The following is a 19,160-nucleotide window of genomic DNA, read 5'->3' on the forward strand; positions in this document are numbered from 1 at the left end:
AAATCAACTGTTTGCTAAGAGCCAAGAACATGATAGCTATTCAGTTCCCTTACTGTGCTAAATGAGTCGTTCGTTACACTGAAGATGGCTATTGCGCTTGTTCAGCACAAGCTAGCTGTTAAGGAACAGCTCATGCCTCTCCAGTAGCTTTGCTCCCTCAAACGCACGCATCAGCCCTGCACACCCGAGCAACCGGCAGCGGTCCCAGCGCAGTCCTGCACGAGAATGGTTTATTCCCATTTTATGCTGCTAAAAGCTTTTGAAAACAGGTTTAAGGGGCAACATATGCTTTCGAAGGAAAAAGATAATTGCCTTTTCCATTTCAGTATATCCTTTTATTTTCGCTAATGGTTAAAGGCGTTATTAAAACAGAGGGTGAGTTCTTGGCTCATTCTTCATTTCCACTCTGTGCTCCCCAAGTTTTTTCACATCATCAGAATTGGTGCTTGGCTCCTTGTGTTTGTCACTGTCTCCACAGACCCAGCAAGGCACACCACAGAGTGCCTGCTGCTTGCTGCATCCTCCTCCTCCGTATATTTAAAGCTGACCTGCTCTGGAAGGAAACCCCTGCAAGGTTTTCACAGCAAATACACCAGACTCTTACAGCTTAATGCTCACCTCCTGTCTTTTTTGCTCTGTCTAGGTGACAATCAGCCTCCGGCTCTCTACACCAATATCCTAAAAACCTGACCCAGCAGAGTGCCCAACATGGGAAGACTTATCATTCAAGCACTGAAGGTTTCGAACACTTCCCAACACTGACAAAAGCCCTCGCAGTACCTGAAACTCCTGGAACAGTGTGTCCTCAATGAATAAACAAACACGAGCTGTTTATGGAGTACAGCAGTTTGTAGGGAAGAGCACCAAACTGTCGCAGAGGTTCAGAAATTCTCCCAACGCAACCCGTGCAAGTGGTGGCAGAAAGAAGAATGTAAATCCGGGATCCTGTTCTAAGGCCACAACTCAACCACAGGAACACTCCCTACACTGGAAGCATTTGCTTATCCTAACACGTTTTCTTTTCTTATACAGTACAGCATTTTTGCAAAAATTTTCCTTTTTTTTCTTCCCAGTCACAAGGTTCCTCTACCTTTCATAAAGAGACCAGAAAATCTGCACCAACAAAAGTGCACGGGACTTAAAATGAATGAGCCTGCGTACTCTCATGATTAAACTCATTCATTTGCTTAGTCTTAAGGAGATGCTGGAGTTCTCTTTCTTATCCCAGTCAAATTCCTGAAATACTTTGAAGAAGCAGGGTCTGTGAACTCAGACAGCTAGAGCTGGTATAAAGCCTTTGTCATAAAATACACTGGGTGTCCCTACGGAGAGAAGCAAACGCTTTACGTGTTCCAAGATGTTCGGCCACAAAGAGCGAGCAGACAGAACGCCCGTAGTTCAGTGGCAGAGAATGTGTTCCTCAGCTGCAGGAAGCCCAGCCAGGACACATCAGTCCTTATTTAAATCATCTCCCTCCAAATTATTTCTAACCAAAGGATTTAAAAAAAAAAAAAAAAAAAAAAAAAAAAAAAAAAAAGGCAGTGGATCCACACACGAAATCCACACACAAAATAATGTTTAAGTCAACCATGGTCCAAACAATGGAACTGACTGACACAGAAAAAGTAAGACCTGGCCAAAACCACAGCTTAGAAACTGTGCTGAACTTTACGGAGGGTTCACACAGATCTGAGTAATACCTCCCACCAGCGCTGTCCTGAGTCACAAGCCCTTCACCCAGCTGCCTTTACAACAAACACTCCCGCAAAGTCCAGCACGGATTCTTCCAACAGAACAGGTATTTGCTCCACTAGATGCTGCTTGCAAATACCATATGCCCTGGAGTTTCCTTACAGTGATCTGTAAGGACTCACAATGTCGTTACGGTACAATGAAATGCAAAGTGAGACTGCAAAGTATTTCACTGTATAATTCTGGGACTGGTGTGTTAACACCCAAAAGGCTGCGGCTTCATTTCTGTAGAAAATGGGATTAACCTCCGAGACTACGCCTGCTCCTCAAACCCAGGGATCTATTAAACATGTCGGATTCTGCTCTGCTGAATCGGTGTAAATCAGCGTAACTGACGGCGAATTTATTCCAGATTTACCACCGTGTTCCTTCCAAAAGGTGCAAAAAAAGCCAGGATCTGTTTCCATCACCATTAGCTAGCTGTAATGATGTGTGCCTGGGCACTGCTGCGCCTGTGATTTAAAGCAGTTTTGAGCTCTCAAACATTCTTCTGCTCCCTCCTAGACTAAAAGCCATAATGACAGTATTTAAATGACGCTGTTCAAAAGCCTGGACGCCTGAGAACACGTCTCTGAGTAAAATGAAGGATGTCAGTTCTCGCTACTGCCTAACTACAAGAAACGGGACAAAGCGCCAAGTTCCAGCACATACACCATAATCCACGACAGCTTTCAGCATCGGAATAGACAGATGATGACCACTGCTCCCTATTTTTAACTCTTTTCAAAAGGGTATTTTCTCATCGTTTATCATGGATACCAAGCAGACACTTCTCTGAGCAGTTACTGCAGCTGAGAACATGAGCTTGGTGAAAGCTCCTGCTGAAGGACACAGTTGGTGAGGGGAGATGAATAAATACTGGCATCTCTTTTATCCTGTCTCATTAAAGGATGGGATTTTTGAAGAACTCTATGGTTTTTTAGAGCACAAAATCTCCATCACTGAAACTCAGCACTGCTGAGCATCTCACTGTTTATTTGTACAATATGTACTGTAACGGAGTCACATCAGAAAGGATTCACGATTCTGGAATAATTATAAAATGCACAGCAGCAGAAGTAAAGGCTAACAAAACACCATTTAATGGTAGGAAAAATACAGTGAAACAATGTAATGACATTCTAGTTCATTTCCTATCTACATCTATTGAAGAAAAGTGCTATTAAAGACATTTTCTTCCTGTTGATCTAGCATCTTCCTCCTGGCACCTCACTTAACACGTCTGTTTCATTTTCTTCATCTTTGCAACGCCACACCGCAGAAACTTAGCCAAATCTCTGCCAGACCTGCATTCTGCAGATCTGTGTGTCTGCAGCATGTAGATAAAGTGTGGTATCCCATGGCAACAGCTTTGCTAACTGACACGCAGAGCCTGTGATTCCATACTCTAGCCACTCTATGAAGAAAGAAGCTGCCAGGTGAGATGTGAAGATGGTTCATTTTATGACCTCCATCCTTCCAGCATTCCATAAAATTATCCTGCCACTTCTGGATCTCATAACCCTGCTTCTCTCTAACGTGCCTCTGGTTACGCCCGACCTACAGCAGCACCCTGCAACAAGGGCTCCTGACGACACCGTTGATGACCCACGCGCCAGCACCCACCACAAGACCTGATCAGCCAGTCCAAACTGATTCACACAGCTCAAACCTCAAAGGTCAGAAACTGGCAATACATTTCAAAACAAAGAAAATTAGAGCAAATTATTGTTTTCATGTCAACGTGAAAGGAAATTGTGATCCTTTCTTAAATTATTATGTTTTATATGGAGCTGTTCTTGTTCAGCTACAGTGTTAGACCATGCGCTGGATGTTTTCACTGAAGAGACATTTCATAAAGCAAAGAGGCAGTGATGGCATCAATTACTTACTCTGCACTTATCCTAAAAATAAATAGCAACCCTAATTCATGTTAAATGCTATGCTTTACTTTAAGAAGCTATGAACGCGTTCCTACGCATTAAAAAGGTATGCATTAAAAAAAAAACCAAACCAACCCAACCAAAACCTAACAAAAAAAAAAAAAAAAAAAAAACCAAAAAACCAAACCACACCCAACAAACAAAAACCAAAAAAAAAAAAAACCCACACCACCAACTGGCAGGAGACATCTGTTGAAGAGCTGCAGACCCTGGCTCTGGTCCTGCTCTCTGGGTGGCATCGCCATGCCACTGAGGCACAGCAGAACTGCCCAGCCAGACACAGATCTAGCAGAAGCCTTCCTCCTGCCAACATCCACAGCCTCCTCCACGTGAAGGGGATGTCTGGAGAAAAAATGAAGGTGTTCAGCCATTAAGGCTGTGCTCACTGCCCAAGATTTGCCCTTCCTATTCTCCTTCAGGGACAAGATAGAGTTGGACAGGAACACCCCATAGGCTGGGTCTCATTAAAGATGACATGGGTGGTGCAGCTGTAAGTACATGAGGACCAAGGCAGACAGCAAAAGCAGCAGCAATCAGGACAAAATACAGCATCAACTGCATTACAGGATACCACGTAACAGCATCCGGATGCGAGTTAGTAGGAAGACTGGTATTAGAGCCCTCCAAGGCACAAGGGCTGACCAGCGCTAACAGTTTTTCAAAGAACAATGAGCACAAGGTGCTCAATGCCTGTTAGTATTTCAGTGCAATTCTGGTGCCTGTGCCAGTGGGTACGTGTTCTGGTTTTGTTAGTGAGGGGGGGCCTAAGGTGGCAGCTTCTGTAGGAAACTGCTAGAAGTCGCTCCCCTTTGTTCAGTGGACTCGGCCGGGCCTAGGGCGGACCTGCTGCTGGCCAAGGCCGAGCCGATTGGTAGCAGAATGTCCCGTGATAACGCCTCTGCGATAACGTATTTAAGAATGGGAAAACAGAAAAAAAAAAAAATAGAAGAGAAGATGTGAAGAAGCTGAGCGGGAGCAGAGGCGCAGAGGGGGAGGCGCGAGCCTCATGGGCCTTGCACCCCTCACCCTCTGGCCTCCCGCCGCGCACCCAACTGGGCCCAACTCGGCCCGGCCTGGCTGCAAGAAGTGGAGAGGAGATGAGAAGTGCCTGTGCCACTCAGGAGGGGAAGGTGGTAGAAATAATGTTAAGTTTGGGAATAGGAAGGGGTGGAGGGAGGTTATCTTGTTCCCTGTCTCATTCTCCTGCTGTTTGTAGTAATAAATGAATAGTTTTCCCCAAGTCGAGTCTGTTTTGCCCATGACGGTAACTTTAAGGATTTCTCCCTGTCCTTATCTCAAACCTCGAGCCGTTTTTCCTTATATTTTCTCTCCCTGTTCTCTTGGAGGGTGGGGGGAGTGAGAGAGAGACTGCGTAGTCTGGTCCTGATCGGGGCTGAACTACGACAGTACACGAAAGACCCACACAGCTCAGTACGTACTCTGGTCAATAACTGTACTGTCTCCCAGCATCAGAAACCCATATTGCTCTAAGTACAATGTAAGACTCCAACAAATTGAGTCTTAAATGGAACAGTTATAAGGAAAAGCAAGGACTGACTAATGAACTGGAATCATTTTATCAAGGGATATATTTCTAGCATAAGAGGGCAAAGCAATGAGAAAAATCCCTACAAAATAAACGCACAAAGCTCTCTGACTTGTCATAGCACAGGAGATCAATAATGCCAATCGCTATTGCTACAAATAAACATTCAAAACAAATTTCTTCCAGAGGGAGATGACTACCAACACTTTACCATCCATGGTTTTTAAATTCTTCAAACTGCCAAAATCAGCAGCACGCACCAACAGCAAAAAGGAACAAACAACCCAAACTTCAAGTGTAAACCCAATCAGCAAATACTTCTTTCCTGGCATGCTGTCCTCCAACTTTATTTTTATTAAAAGAGACACTGAGTAAGTGATTCTAAGTACCACACTGGTCCAATCGAGATCCCTCATCCATGGATTTACCACAAATGCAGCTGAACACAGAATTCTGCTGAATTATTCAGGTGCCACATGAAGTTTAGTCTAGGAGACCAGAAGATGGAAGAAGAGAGACCAAAGCAACACACAGATATGACTGTGAAGAAGGTTTTAATATCTCTGGTCTTAATAGCTTCAGTTATCTTAAACGTAATCTCAGGATTTTTAATAAATGCTGCTGAGCTCCCACAAATTGGAAAAACAGCTTCTTTCTCTCCAGAGCAACATTACTGCTAATCTGACCAAAAGGCAAGCTAAATTTGAGCAAATAACCCCCCCTACCACTGCTAAAGACAAGATTTAGGAAGAAAAAGGTTAAGGTACTATGATCGTGGTGACTGAGGGCTGCCAAAGCAATGCAGATGAAGGAGGGTACGTGCTACCCAGTGAGGCATTAGCAGAACTATTTTCCATACAGACAGAAATATTAACACCATTAGAAAACACAGGGCAATAGCATACCTGAAACATCAAATAATTCAAGAAAGGCCTCGTAGCATAAAATCCTTTTCCATGAAAACAGCTGTGATTGCTTCCACTGCCCACATACTTGCATTGGGTTTGTGTTTGAAATCCAGTGTTAGCATGTATAAGCCCATCCACGCTGCTTATTTATTTTTAGGTTTTGTTTCTTGATAATTTCTTCTTTGCTTTTATTAGATGGATAATTAGATGTTAAAATAAATCAGTCCATTACCAGAGGCTGCAACAGCAGAGGGCAATCTGTTTTCACGCACCTGAAGGCACCTGAGGGCACGTGTGTCCCCTCACTCAGCAAAACCAGCCCACACTAGCACGGCATTCAAGGGAACTCGGACTTACAAGCTGGGCTACCTGCTACCCGCATACCCCATTCTTTCTTCAAAACAAACCAAACGAAGACCTTTCTGGAGAGAGCTTCCCAGCCACAGTCCTGGGGGAGCAGGCAGGCCACAGAAGGGTCTCCGGGGCGCGGGGCAATATTCCCCACCAGTGAGCCCCACGGAGAGCCAGTCTGTGCCCCCCTTCAGGGGAGGGGGTGCTCCAGACCCCTCGGCACTGTAGAGGACCAGTGTAATGATGGTGTTACCTAACTGCGTCTTCTTCACCGGGTGCACATGAGAGTGAATAAAGTTAATCTCACAGCAAAGCTGCAGAGTGACAACGCCTGCATGACTGAACCTGTCTCCCACCAGGTATTTACATACAGCCTGCAGATACCAGCACACCGTTGCTATTGTCATTATTATGTATAAATAATAATATCCTAACGGTCTATTACATGACGTATGCTATTACAGATGATGAATGTGCAACAGTCTCCTACAGGATACACTTCATGCACAAGCCCGTTTATAAGCTAAAGATGATCTCAGAGATACCCTACCGTAGGCACCACACTAACCTATTTCTCAATATACAATAATCTATAGTTACAGCACACTATACATAATGACACACATTATTAAATAATTATGTAACTACTACAAAGTAATTTCTATTAATTACTAGTAATAACATTAAGCATCACAGGTAATCGAATACAGGCGCTTTACAACTCCTTGCAAGAGCCGTAACATTTAATGGTATAGCATTAAAGTGAACTGTATCCTTGGGGGTACTTGGATTTTTTTGCTTGAACAAAGAGTATTTTCCCAAGCACGGTCCCTCTGGTTCACCTCACGTCTTTACTCACCGTGCTCCTCTTTAGCTTAATGGCCTTAACTACTTACTCTCCATCTCGCCCTGCAAATCCTCCATTTGTATAGCGGCTTTGTCCGTATAAAGCCCTCCGACAACCCCATACTCTACTACTCCCTGCACACTTTAGAGCTCTATTTTCACTCACAATTAACTTTAACAACTTATCACTCATCCACATCGGTTTTAAAGTTTTATGTTTAGTTTTATGTAAAGATATATTCACTCCTCCCAAGCCAACTCCAGCACCTCTTTAAAGTTTAGCCAATTTTCCTTCATAGGCCATTTTCTAATAAGCACTGCCAGTCTACCTCACTTAATATATTCCTCATTTTATCTGATTGGAAGCTTTTTAAGTTTAATTCACCTGTTTTTGTATCAAACCTCCTACCGTAGCTGAAACTTGAAACACCAATCATTCTCTACCTTGAGGTTACACAACGTCCTTCCAAGAGAGGAAATCCAAACATTGTCCTCCCTATCTTTACCCATTGCTTCCAAGATCACAGTCCTAGCAATTCCTGGCATACTCAGTAAAGGCAATAAGCATAACATACCAAGAAGTTATATGTAAATGCAACGCAAACTGTGTAAAGACGACACCTCATCAAGCCACCATTCTGTATTCTTATTATCTACCAGCTCTAGGCAAATTATGTCCCATGAAAAGCCATCATTGCAACATCATCTCTAAAGGCCAGAAATCTCCATTTTAACAATGAAATTCCCAGACAGCAACACATCACCCAGTAGTTAATTCTTTTTTTTTTTTTTTTTTTACCTCCACCACTATCTTTTCTACAAGGTTTAGGCAAAGTTTGCTGAGCATCAGTCCTCTTCCGGACCACAGCCCCTGAAGTGCCCTTTTCCTCCCTCTCCACATGCTGCAGGGAGAAGTCGATGGGGGACAGGAGAGCTGGCCAGACCAGCAGAAGACACAAGGACGGCAGCCCTGTGAGCACAGCACATATCTCAGCAGAGGATGTCAGATGTTTATGCAAGGGAGTTACCGAGCTGCACACAAGCAGGTGGCCTTTTTGGCACACTCAGCAAGGAATGCTGAAGTCTGATTCCTTCAGCAGGGAAAAGAGCTCGTCTAGGGAAAGAATGTAAAAGGAATTTAGAGATGTCTTTATTTTTCCTTCCTCTGGGCAGAGGTGGGAGATAAACCCTACTTTGTAAGATGAGCAGCAGGAATGGGGTGCTCTCTGCATCATCTGCTACAGATGAAAAGAACCCTACTGTTATTTATTGTGCTGCTTCTTCAGTTGTGCTTCCCTTCTGTGAGGTGCAGGAGCTCACGTACTCTACTGTCGGCAGGAGAGATCAGTCTGCTTATGCAAAATACTGTTTCTCTTCTTGGCACACCAATCCCCAAAGGAGACAGGCTGGCAGCAGAGACTAACAAGGAAAACGGGTATCAGCCTTCATGAGACTCCAGCCTTGGCTAACACATGTAAATACACATGTACCAAGATCCTCTGGCACGGGCAAAGCTTAACGCGCACGTTTGACATGAAATCCAGCAGATCAACAAAATATCTCATTCTCTTTGCCACTTAGACACAACTGCTCTGGTAGGTTGAGACCTTCGCTCTCTGCTGTAACCACGGCTGTCAGCTCTCTGCCCTCTGCTCTGAAAGGGTGACGCTGCTGCACAGAGGGACCGGTGGATGGCTCTCCAACAGCAGTGCCCACGCGGGCAGACAGGCTGGTATTTACTGATCCTCCTTATTGTACCTAAGGGATCCGCCCGCTGCCAAAACGGTTTCGTAACAGGACTGGATACATAAACCAGCTCAGTATCTAAGCAGCCAGAAGAGTTTAGTAAATAAATTGTGTAGACCTACCAACCAAGCGCAGAGTTCTCCAACTTGTAAAATGAAGTAACTGGTAAGATTGGGGCCTAGGAATAAAAAACATCAAATCCTGCAGTGCCTGCTTTTAAGACCAGCACGTTCTGGATGTATCCATTAAGAAGGGGAAAAGATTTTGGACCTGCCTCTGTTCCCGTATGCGGCTGTGGGATCCAGTCCACAGTCCACCAGTGCAGTTGTGACCAGAGCCGCTCAACTCCCCGCCCGTGCCTGCAACCTGCAATACGAGACCTGAAAGGGGGGATTGGGCGCGTGAGTCACCGGAGGGGCTGCGAGGAGACAGGTCTGCTGCACGAGCCAGCTCCCTTGATCCCTGAGCACACGCCGTAAATCGAGCTTGCACTTCAGAAGTGCCACAGCCTCGCAAACCGACCAGCTGAGCAGTTTAATCCAGGTGAAGATTCGCATCAGCTTTTTTTGCATACTTGCCCAAAAAACTTGAGGGTCATCTAACACATGACTCAAAGATAGTTAGAAAATATTAAATAATTACTTCACTCACTCCAAGTGAGTGTTATTCTTAATTGCTTCAGGCAAGCTAGCTCAGACTGAGAGCCAAAATACTGTCTATAAAACCAGAAGAGCTGGAGAGGAGGTACCTTACAATTCCCAGCATCATCTAACCGATGCGTTCTACAGATCGGCAACGAAGCTGTCACATCCAAGCCTCCTTAGCTGGTGGACAAGATACGTCATACGTGATTGTTATAGGAGTACCATTCACCAGGACACGCAAGATATTCTACTACGAAACTGCCACTACTGCACTGACCCCAGCCGTACAAGTTACCATATAAAGTACATACATTCCACTGAAGAATTAGTACTGCCAGTGCTTTCCATTCAGTGATGACAGAAGCTTCCATTCAAAGCTAAGGTCAGGGGAACACAACGGTCTTTCCAACATTAACGTGTGGTGCATAAGAGCTGTTGGCAAAGCTCAGGTCCAGCAAAGGGCCAAAGATGATAAATGGACTGGTGCATGTGAGCTGGGACTGTCCAGCCCGGAACAGAGGAGGCTCCGGAGGCCTTATCAGTGTGTATAACTATCTGATGGGGCAGGGTGGGTAAAGAAGAGGGAGCCAGGCTGAGGACAGCAGTGCCCAGTTGCAGGATGAGAGACAATGGGCACAAACTGAAACCCAGGAAATCCGCTTAGAGGTAAGAGGTTTTGATTGTGAGATGGTCAAACACTGGAAAGTCTGCCGGGAGCAGCTGCAGAGTCTCCATCCACAGCGCTAATTCAGGATCTGACTGGACACACTTGGAAGCCACATGCTCTAGATGGCCCAGCCTGGACAAGGAGGCTGGACATCATGAGTCAATGTCAATATAATCTGGCTGATGAACCCAGCCCACAGAAGAAAATCGGGATGTGAGCAATCCCAGCTTTAAGTCTGGAGAAGAGCAGTGGCAATGCTATTAGAAGCTGGTATTTCTGTTAAAAGGTTTTGACATCAGTTTTTCTTTGACCAAAGCTTGAGGAGCAATTAGAACAGGTTGTCCTGTACAAAGCAGAAGTCCATCACTTGCCTTTTTACGGGGAATTAAATCCCATGACAGTGTTAAAAGGAGCTCTGGTATAAAATTCTTGCTATCTGTAATGCAATAAACAAAATGGATTATTTATAAAGAGTTATAACGATAGCTCACGTTGAAGGACCACATTCCATGTCAGCCTGAAACTCTGATCAAGGATTACTCTTTTATAGCACCACAGAGAATCAGAGAGGGAACGCACAGCTCGTTAAGAGGACTCAAATGATCAGGCGTGTGTCAAAATCTCTAATCCTTCAGTGGTCTCCCAGTGCACTTGCTTTCCCAGCACTGCACATGTTCAGGTGTTTAGGCGGCTGAACTGTACCTCACCAGCTCTTCTCAGGGACCTGGAGAAACAGCATCCAGTAACAACCAGCATCATCTTGGATGCATGTCAGCTGGGGGGAAAGGGCAGAGGGAGCCAGGCTACAAGGGAACAGATAAGAAAAAGAGAAAAGCTGAGTCATTACAATTTGATGAAAACTTTAGAACAACAGAAGATATGATGGAGAGGTTTTGTTTTGGTTGGTTGGTTGTTTTAAAAAAAGTGTAATATACAGTACCTGGCCATGATATTTTTATGAACAGTCATTTTACCAAGACTGGGATTCTCTATCTAACTAGTCATCAGATCTCATCTTCCATGAGTGGAAAGAAAACCTTTCCAGGCAGCAGTTTGTCTCAGCTAGGAGGAGTTTTCTATACTAAATCTGATGATCATGCACTGACATGGTCATTTCTCCCTCCCACCTACAAATGTAGGCTGAGGGCAGTAGACACAATGTAGACATTTAAAGTTTGGGAAAATAATCCCATTTTTAGCATCCACTTTACAATACTGATAATATTTAAGATACGTGACCCCTATTAACAGGCACTTTAAGGGGAACCAGTATTAAGACTCTAAATCAGCAGACTTACCTGCCTGCCTTGAAACCAATGCTATTTAATGTTCCAGCTTGGAGCAGTAAATATTTGTGTAGTCACTTCTTCTCAAGAACATTTGAAGTCTTCAAGAGAAGTCAGTAAAATACCGCATTTACTCCCCCACCGACCTCTGGGACAGGAGGTACTTGTACCGGCAGTGCTGGGCACCAGAGGGGAGAACACGGGGTCGCTGTCTCTTCTGCCTTCAGACTAGAGGGCTCCAATCGCCAGCAACACGGAAAAGGAATTTTCTGGTTTTCTGCTGTGGAAAGCCTTCCCCTAGACAACATAAAAGTGCAAAATGGATTTGGGAATGGAAAAAACAATCTTAGCCCTAAAATTACAGTTTGCTAAGGAAGCAAATAAACACCTTATTGAAAGTTTACGCAGGATAAACCCTACAGGTGCTTAAAATGCACAGAGAGAAAAGGACCTCCGCCCACTACCTGTGCCATAGCCAAGGAGGACCAAGGGAGTAATTCAAGGCTGGCAGGTAACACTTTTCCAGAATAGCCTTCAAAACACGCCCGTGACACACTCTTTGCACACACAAGAGCCTGCGGTAGCTCAGCACCCGCTGCAGCGGCCTTCTGGGCAAGCCCTGGCTGGGCTCACGTCCGAAGCAGACGGTCTGCAGAGCCGTGGGCTTCTACAACATGTTAGAGACGCAGAGGCAAATATTACAGCATGCAGCAGGGTCACGGAGGCGTGATGTCCATTAGAAGCCACTTCGCTTTATGACACAATACGATTTGGCACTGGTGTGCGAGGATATGCTGTAAAAGTCGGCATGAATTACATTACGATGCGAAGAGGGACTCATTAAACTAGGAATAGGCTCTCTCGCAGAAGCCAATAAGCATCAGACGGAGCTGTGGAAAGAGTTCATGACATTAGAATATAAAAAGGTAGGCTGTGACATGGCCGTTTGTTCAAAAAGCCAAAAGGCATCACATGAAAAGGGCCTATCATCGTGTTACAACGTGCGGTAAAAGCCAATATAAATTGCATTACGATTTTAATAGCGTAGTCATGGAATTACAACGCTAAATGGAAGCCAGCAGGTTTTACATAAGGCCACGAAGCGGGATTTGTCATCTTCCTAACAACGGGTACAAGCCGCGAGACTCCACGTGATGATATGAAATGGGGCTTCTCGAGCTAAACGGAAGAGGATTTTTCACGCTGATGTGTTATACAATAGAAGCCAACAGAAGAATGAATTATGAAGTGTGGAAAGGGACACTTCCTAAGCATATGCAAAGCTATGAAATAAAAATTCCTCCTAAACGTGACAGGATGGATGTAAAATTAGCAGCGCTACAAAGTCAGGCCTATACAGTACAACAAGAAAGGGGATTCACTCGGGCTGCTTGTTCCTCTGAAGCCAGCACAAGGTAGCGTTCAAGCCATAATGATGTTCATTTTGAGGAAAAGCTACTAGAGGAGCTTCTGAAGATAATTTTTGCTAAAACTAAACATATTTTTGAGAACAAAGGAAAAAGAAACAGTACATTACCCAGCACAGAAATTTCTCATGCAGATACAAATGCTGGTAACCCCATCATTTCAGCAGCGACATTCCAAACGCACCTGATGACAGCGCTGATTTGACTGTACTCTGTATTTCCAGCAACAGCACTCAGGAACCTGGAGCAGGGTACAGACAGGTGCCAGACGTGCTCCTTGACTTGCCATCATGCACCTGCACTACTATCTGTAACAGACACAACCTGTATTCCCCAACGTTACTCTCCTCAGATGCCACAGCAAGCACACGCACTGCCGGCCTCCCAGACTACACCTCACCCTTACTCCTGGTTTTACTGACCCTTCTGCTAAGTGGAAATTCACAACATTTTGTTGACAAATAACAACTCTGGTGTTGCAGACAGCAGCACAGACATGGGAAGCAGGCTGGGATGGTCATGCTGCACCCATCCCATCACAACATAAGCTGGTGCAGACCTACAAGGTCCAGTTTTCCCCTCCGCTTTTCCCAAAGTTGGCCTCAAGCCTGTCAGCATCACCAGTGACCATCATCTGCACTCACAGCAAAGGATGAGCTTAACTCTCAGTTTCTCCCACCTAAAAACCTCCTTCGCTGTGTGTACGCTTCTAGCCTGAAACGTGGACTGGGCATGAACCCGCATACTGGCGTGGACCAAACCCACGCTCAGAGGCAGCGCCCAACCTCAAGGAGAGCCCTGGAGGAGGATGCAAACTGCCAAGCAAATGCCAAAGCAATGCCGATTGCTAACTGGCATGAGAACTAAAGTTGTCACACAGAAAAAAATGAAAGACTCCTAACAGACTTCGGAAAGGAGGAAAGGGTCTCTCCCCAGCACGGCGCAGGGGAGCCTGGCAACGCAGCAGCCGGTTTCTCCGCACACCTCTGTCAAAGTCCTTTATTTGTTCCCAGACCCGCAAGGTCCTATTGCCGGGGCTCCACCACGCACAGGAGGACAGCTTTGGCATCTGCTGCAGCGGGTGAAGCATGTAGTAACCTAGTAATTATTTAAATCAATTAGCAAGCTGCATTTCCATTTAGACATCTCGCAACGTCAGGAGCTTTCCAAAAGTCTGTTTCTTCTCATGGTCTTTTTCCCCTAGCATGTTTTTAATTATGGGCAATGCTAATTTTAACGAGTTGTCTGCCTTCAGTTCTGCGTGACTATAATGTTCTCCAGCTGATTTTAAAAAATCAGAAGGTTTTAACTTTTCAAGCTGTCTTTTCAACAAAAACAGCCGACTGTTAAACGGCTTGGCAGCCAGCCGCGCTCTGCAAACTGCACCGCACTGCATTCCAGGCAGCCCTGATCCCTCTGCATCCCGGGACAGATCCATGATCCACAAACTCGCTGTAGGAAACTCTCGTGTGTGTTAACCCCACCTCTGCTGGGCTACACCAACACACCAACATCACGTAGCTGAATTTTTCACCTGCTTGTTCGTACTCTGATTCATTAAGCTTTGCAATATTTTCAAACTACAGGAAGCATTAATAGATTTTAGAGCAAAAAAGGAAGAGTTACGATAATGTAGCTAACTGCCTGCATAGCACAGCGCAGCAAGTCTCACATATGATTCCTGTGCCAGGCCAAATCTTTTTGGTTCAGATAAGATAATGTTTTTAGGAAAAGATTCAGTCTTGATTTGAATCATCCAAGTTACTGAGAAATAGCTCAGCAATTTATCATCAGGTTATTGGTAGTTCTAAACAAACACAGATAAATGGGAAAATCCAGGAATAGAAGATTGCACTTAATTTTGTTTAGAACAGGAGACAGATTTGCGGAGCTCACGTAAAAGAGCCTTCTGCTGCAGTTGTGCTTGTAGGGGAGGTTAAGGCCTGCAAGATGGATTACCTGCGACCTCCCAGCGTACCTGTGCCACAGAGGTGTTAAACACAAAGAGCTTCAGTGCTGAGTACACCCTTGAAATATTATCCAAATACTTGGCTTCTGGCCTGAGATCTTCATCCGAAAGTCGTATTACAATCCCAAGACCACTTCTAAAACATGTACAGCACACGCACTCCTCTACCAGCGTTGTGTGGTGGCTCTCCCTAACTGTTACTGTCTTATTTGCTGTTGGGTTTTTTTATTTGTTTGGTTTTGGGTTGGTTTTTTGTTTGTTGGTTTGGGGTTTGTTTTTGTTTGTTGTTTTTTTTAAAAAAAATTGTATCACATACATATCTCCTAAAGAAACTTGAAAGGAAAAATTGTCAACGTTAACTTAGCACAAAACTCAAGCTATACAAAGTTCATTTTTCACTACTAAAAATGTGTTCTCCTGTTCTCTTTGAATCTATATGCCTGCTCCAAAATTGTATTTTGTTTTTGCTTATTTAAGACTTGTGCTACCCACCTGATCCTTTCCATTTTTTTCTGTAGCATAAAGTAAAATTTAATTTTTCAGAAGCAAATTAAGTTTTCAGACTTTCCAACCCTGCAGGAATTTTACAGTTCATTTCAACTGTTCTGACAGACCTCTGATTTTGAAAATTACCCATGTGCTTTTGTAACAAAGCTGAGGGAAAGTCAACCACTACTGCACAAATAAAAACGTACACAGAAAACCACTAATGCAACAGAACACACGAAGTTGTAATGAAATGGAGCTGCTGGCTGAAAGGAGCAACACTGGACTGCGCTGTGCACTTACTGATTACCTCAGCTTTCAGCAAATTCTATATAATTATCATTTTAAAAGAAGATGTCTTTCCCAAAGAACACCTTTCCCAGAAAGACATCTTGTTGGTCCCCAAGTTCCGGATCATCTACCTTAGCCCTGCACTGGTAATAAAAGGAAAAGAAGACGACTTTTACTATTATATTACAATAAATTGTGCCTCTTTCTCTGACCCACAGCATAATCTCTCATGAACCTGTTTCATTTTGCCTTTAAATAGCAGTCAGTATCCTCCTTGTCTCCAGGCACACTACAACTTTGTATCACAGTTATTGTTTTCAGTATTTCTTGCAAACTGAAGGCTCATTCACACTGCAATGGAATTGTACAGCTTGGGTGCGTTCACAGAGCACGCGATACACAATCTGTCAGCGTGCTAATATTCTAAGAAAGTCCGTATGTAGTAAAAAACACTAGACATGAAAAACAAAACTTCAAACACATTATCATTATTTGAGAGTGAACCCAAATGATAAACAGCACAAACCCGCTGCCCAGAGCCTTTCTGACCCGCTTACTGGGTAAAGGGGCGCAAAAGACATTGACCCAAAGAGATGGCAAATCCCAACATTATTTTGAAAGAAAATTTCCCTTGTTTCCCACTGAACTAGCAAACTGCTCAGGTTTATGAAAAAGAAATAAGAAACCTAAGAGACTTAATTATTGTATTTTTCTTTTCTAGAACACAAAAGAATTAAATTCATTCCAGTAACACTTTGGATGCAGTTATGAATCCATCCTTACTTGGCCATCGCACCTTCACAAATCAAGGCCTTCCTTTGCAAGCAGGAGCACAGGCACCACCTTAATGCTGGTTCTACAGAGCTACACCGCCCTTCCCAAAGAAAGAGAGGAAGGAGCCGAATCAAAGCTCACTCAAACGGAAATCGCATTGAATTTAACAGGAGTTGGAACAGATCCTATACACGTAGTCAACACTCGTGCCGATATATAAACACAGTTCAACCACCTAACGTAGCCCTTCCATGCCATCGTTGTCTCAGACGTTGTCCGTGGAAGCATCTAACACTACAAATTAACAAGAGATTTATATACTTGTCATTATTCATGGCTATAAAACATTATAATGTTCTAAATAAGTACAAACATTTTTGCAGCTGCTGCAAATGTTTCACTCCTAGATGTAAGCTTGGCTGAGAGCACAGGGATCTCTGCACACGTGCCAAATTCACAGTGAGGTAATTAGCACGCTAAAAAAAAATCCATACCTAATGCTGTACGCTTCAGCCAGTTTTAACGTGACCATTGCTGGTATCTAACCACAAGTACAAACGCGTCCCAGGCTGCTCCCTTCCAGACAGGTAACTTTATCCCTTATCCCAAAGGTGTGGAAGAGCAAGGATGAAGTGTTACAGAACTGGAACGACGTCCTGCGTTACAGATGTGTAAAACAGCTGGGCACATGATGTCATTAAAAATACTTTGCCACCTCTGCTACTTGCTCTTGTTATTAAAAGCAGACATTAACTTTTTTACCTAATCGCACTGTGTAAACCTGTTGTGTCAAATGCTCAAGTAGGCTCTGTTCCTAATTAGCAAAGACAACCTGCAGCTGCTTCCCATAAACTTCTCCGACTGGCTTTGAACTTGCCGTGCTGCAACGCAGATGTGTTTTGCTTCTGAAATGCACATTTTTATCTGGATAACCAAGTCTTCTGAAGAATCTGTACGCGCTCTATTCCAAGCCCAAGGCCCATGGAGTATTCATGGACCATAACAGAAAATGAAACAGAAATAAAGCCATAATGCTTTTTCTCCACCTTGCCATCACAAACACGGACAAAACTTCCAGTCAAGCCTGCAGAGTAGCTCCACTTCTCATACTGGAGTCAACCAAACCTCTACTGAGCTTCTTAGAGCACCAAAGGCAGTTCCAAATTCCCCTGAAAAACCAAGAGTATCTTAGCAGCTTTCAATGGTGCCAAAATACAGCTTCTCTCAGTAAAGAGGAAACAGGGTACGTGCTTTAGCAAAGAGGGGCCTTAAATATTAGTACTGTTCTAGGTTCTGAGTGTCACCTTTCCAATGCAGCAAATCCAGATACTCCCGTGAGCCCACCAAACAAAGCTTTCATGCCTACCATACTAATCACAGGTAAAGCTTTCAGGAGTACTCAACATGGTTCAGCCCCGCTCTCGCTGAAATCCTGACTAATAAACCTGTTGACTTTAACAAGAGCAAAGTCAGGTCTGTGCTGAGAATCGAGCTCCATCCCGCAGACACATGCCTTTTTCCTTGTTTTAATTTTGTTATTACAGCAGACCAATACACCCGCATTACCGATTTTGATTTTTTGTTTATAGGCACCCAGTGTACCCCCAGTAACAGCACACGCGATCACCCTAACAGGCAAGAGCTCCCTGCTGTGGCCTGTATCCATATACTGAGTATTTTCTTTCCAACAGCAGCACAGTTCTCCTGGATTGTTGTTCAAGAGGAAAAAACCTGACTACATATTAGTAAACATGGGTAAAAGTGGGCTATTTGACAATCCTATGAAATTTGGATAGGTTTTAAGTAACTCCAGCTGACAGCGTGCCAGCTGTTTTACTGAACCGTGCAGCAGGACACCCAGCAAACAGCGCTCAGTGTCTCTTCGTAATGACTGGCTGTAGCCCCAAAACATGACCCCTTTAAAAGGCCAACAATCTTATTAGCTAATAAGACTACCAAAGAATAACCTAATATGGATTGTAAAAGGAGGAGTACGTAGCTATATTCCCTCTGCTTTAAAATTACAGCAAGATTTTTAAAAATTCCTGCTGGATTCAAGAGCTAATGCCTTCTTACAATGCCTTGTGAGAGCACGGCATCACGTCTGCCGGCACACCTCCACTTAAGACAGATGATAATTTGGTTCACGCTAAGATCTAAACAAGAGGTTTCTTTTTTTCCCTGAGTAAGAGAATGCAGGAAGAGACACTCCATAACAAAGATCAAGCTCTGACCTAGTGATAAACATGGACTTCTGAAGGACCAACCCCTCCTCCCACGCTTCTTGTAAGGATGTGGTATGGTAGACATCAGGAAGCTCTGGTCAAGCGTTTAACTCACACGGACCTCACAGAGGTAATTAGAGATGCAGCACGTACGCTGAGTGACTGCAGGAGCAGCACCTTTTCTAAGCCATCACTGGTCTAACACTGCAGAGGTGCTGAAGATGACAACTCCACTGGTCTAAATTTGACCTCAGCCCAGTTTTTTCCTTGCTGGGATTCTTTGAACTTCAGGAACATTACTCTGCACTTGCGCTGATGTA

Source organism: Chlamydotis macqueenii, chromosome 14 (assembly GCF_036417535.1).
Source record: "Chlamydotis macqueenii isolate bChlMac1 chromosome 14, bChlMac1.mat, whole genome shotgun sequence".
NCBI lineage: Eukaryota > Metazoa > Chordata > Aves > Otidiformes > Otididae > Chlamydotis > Chlamydotis macqueenii.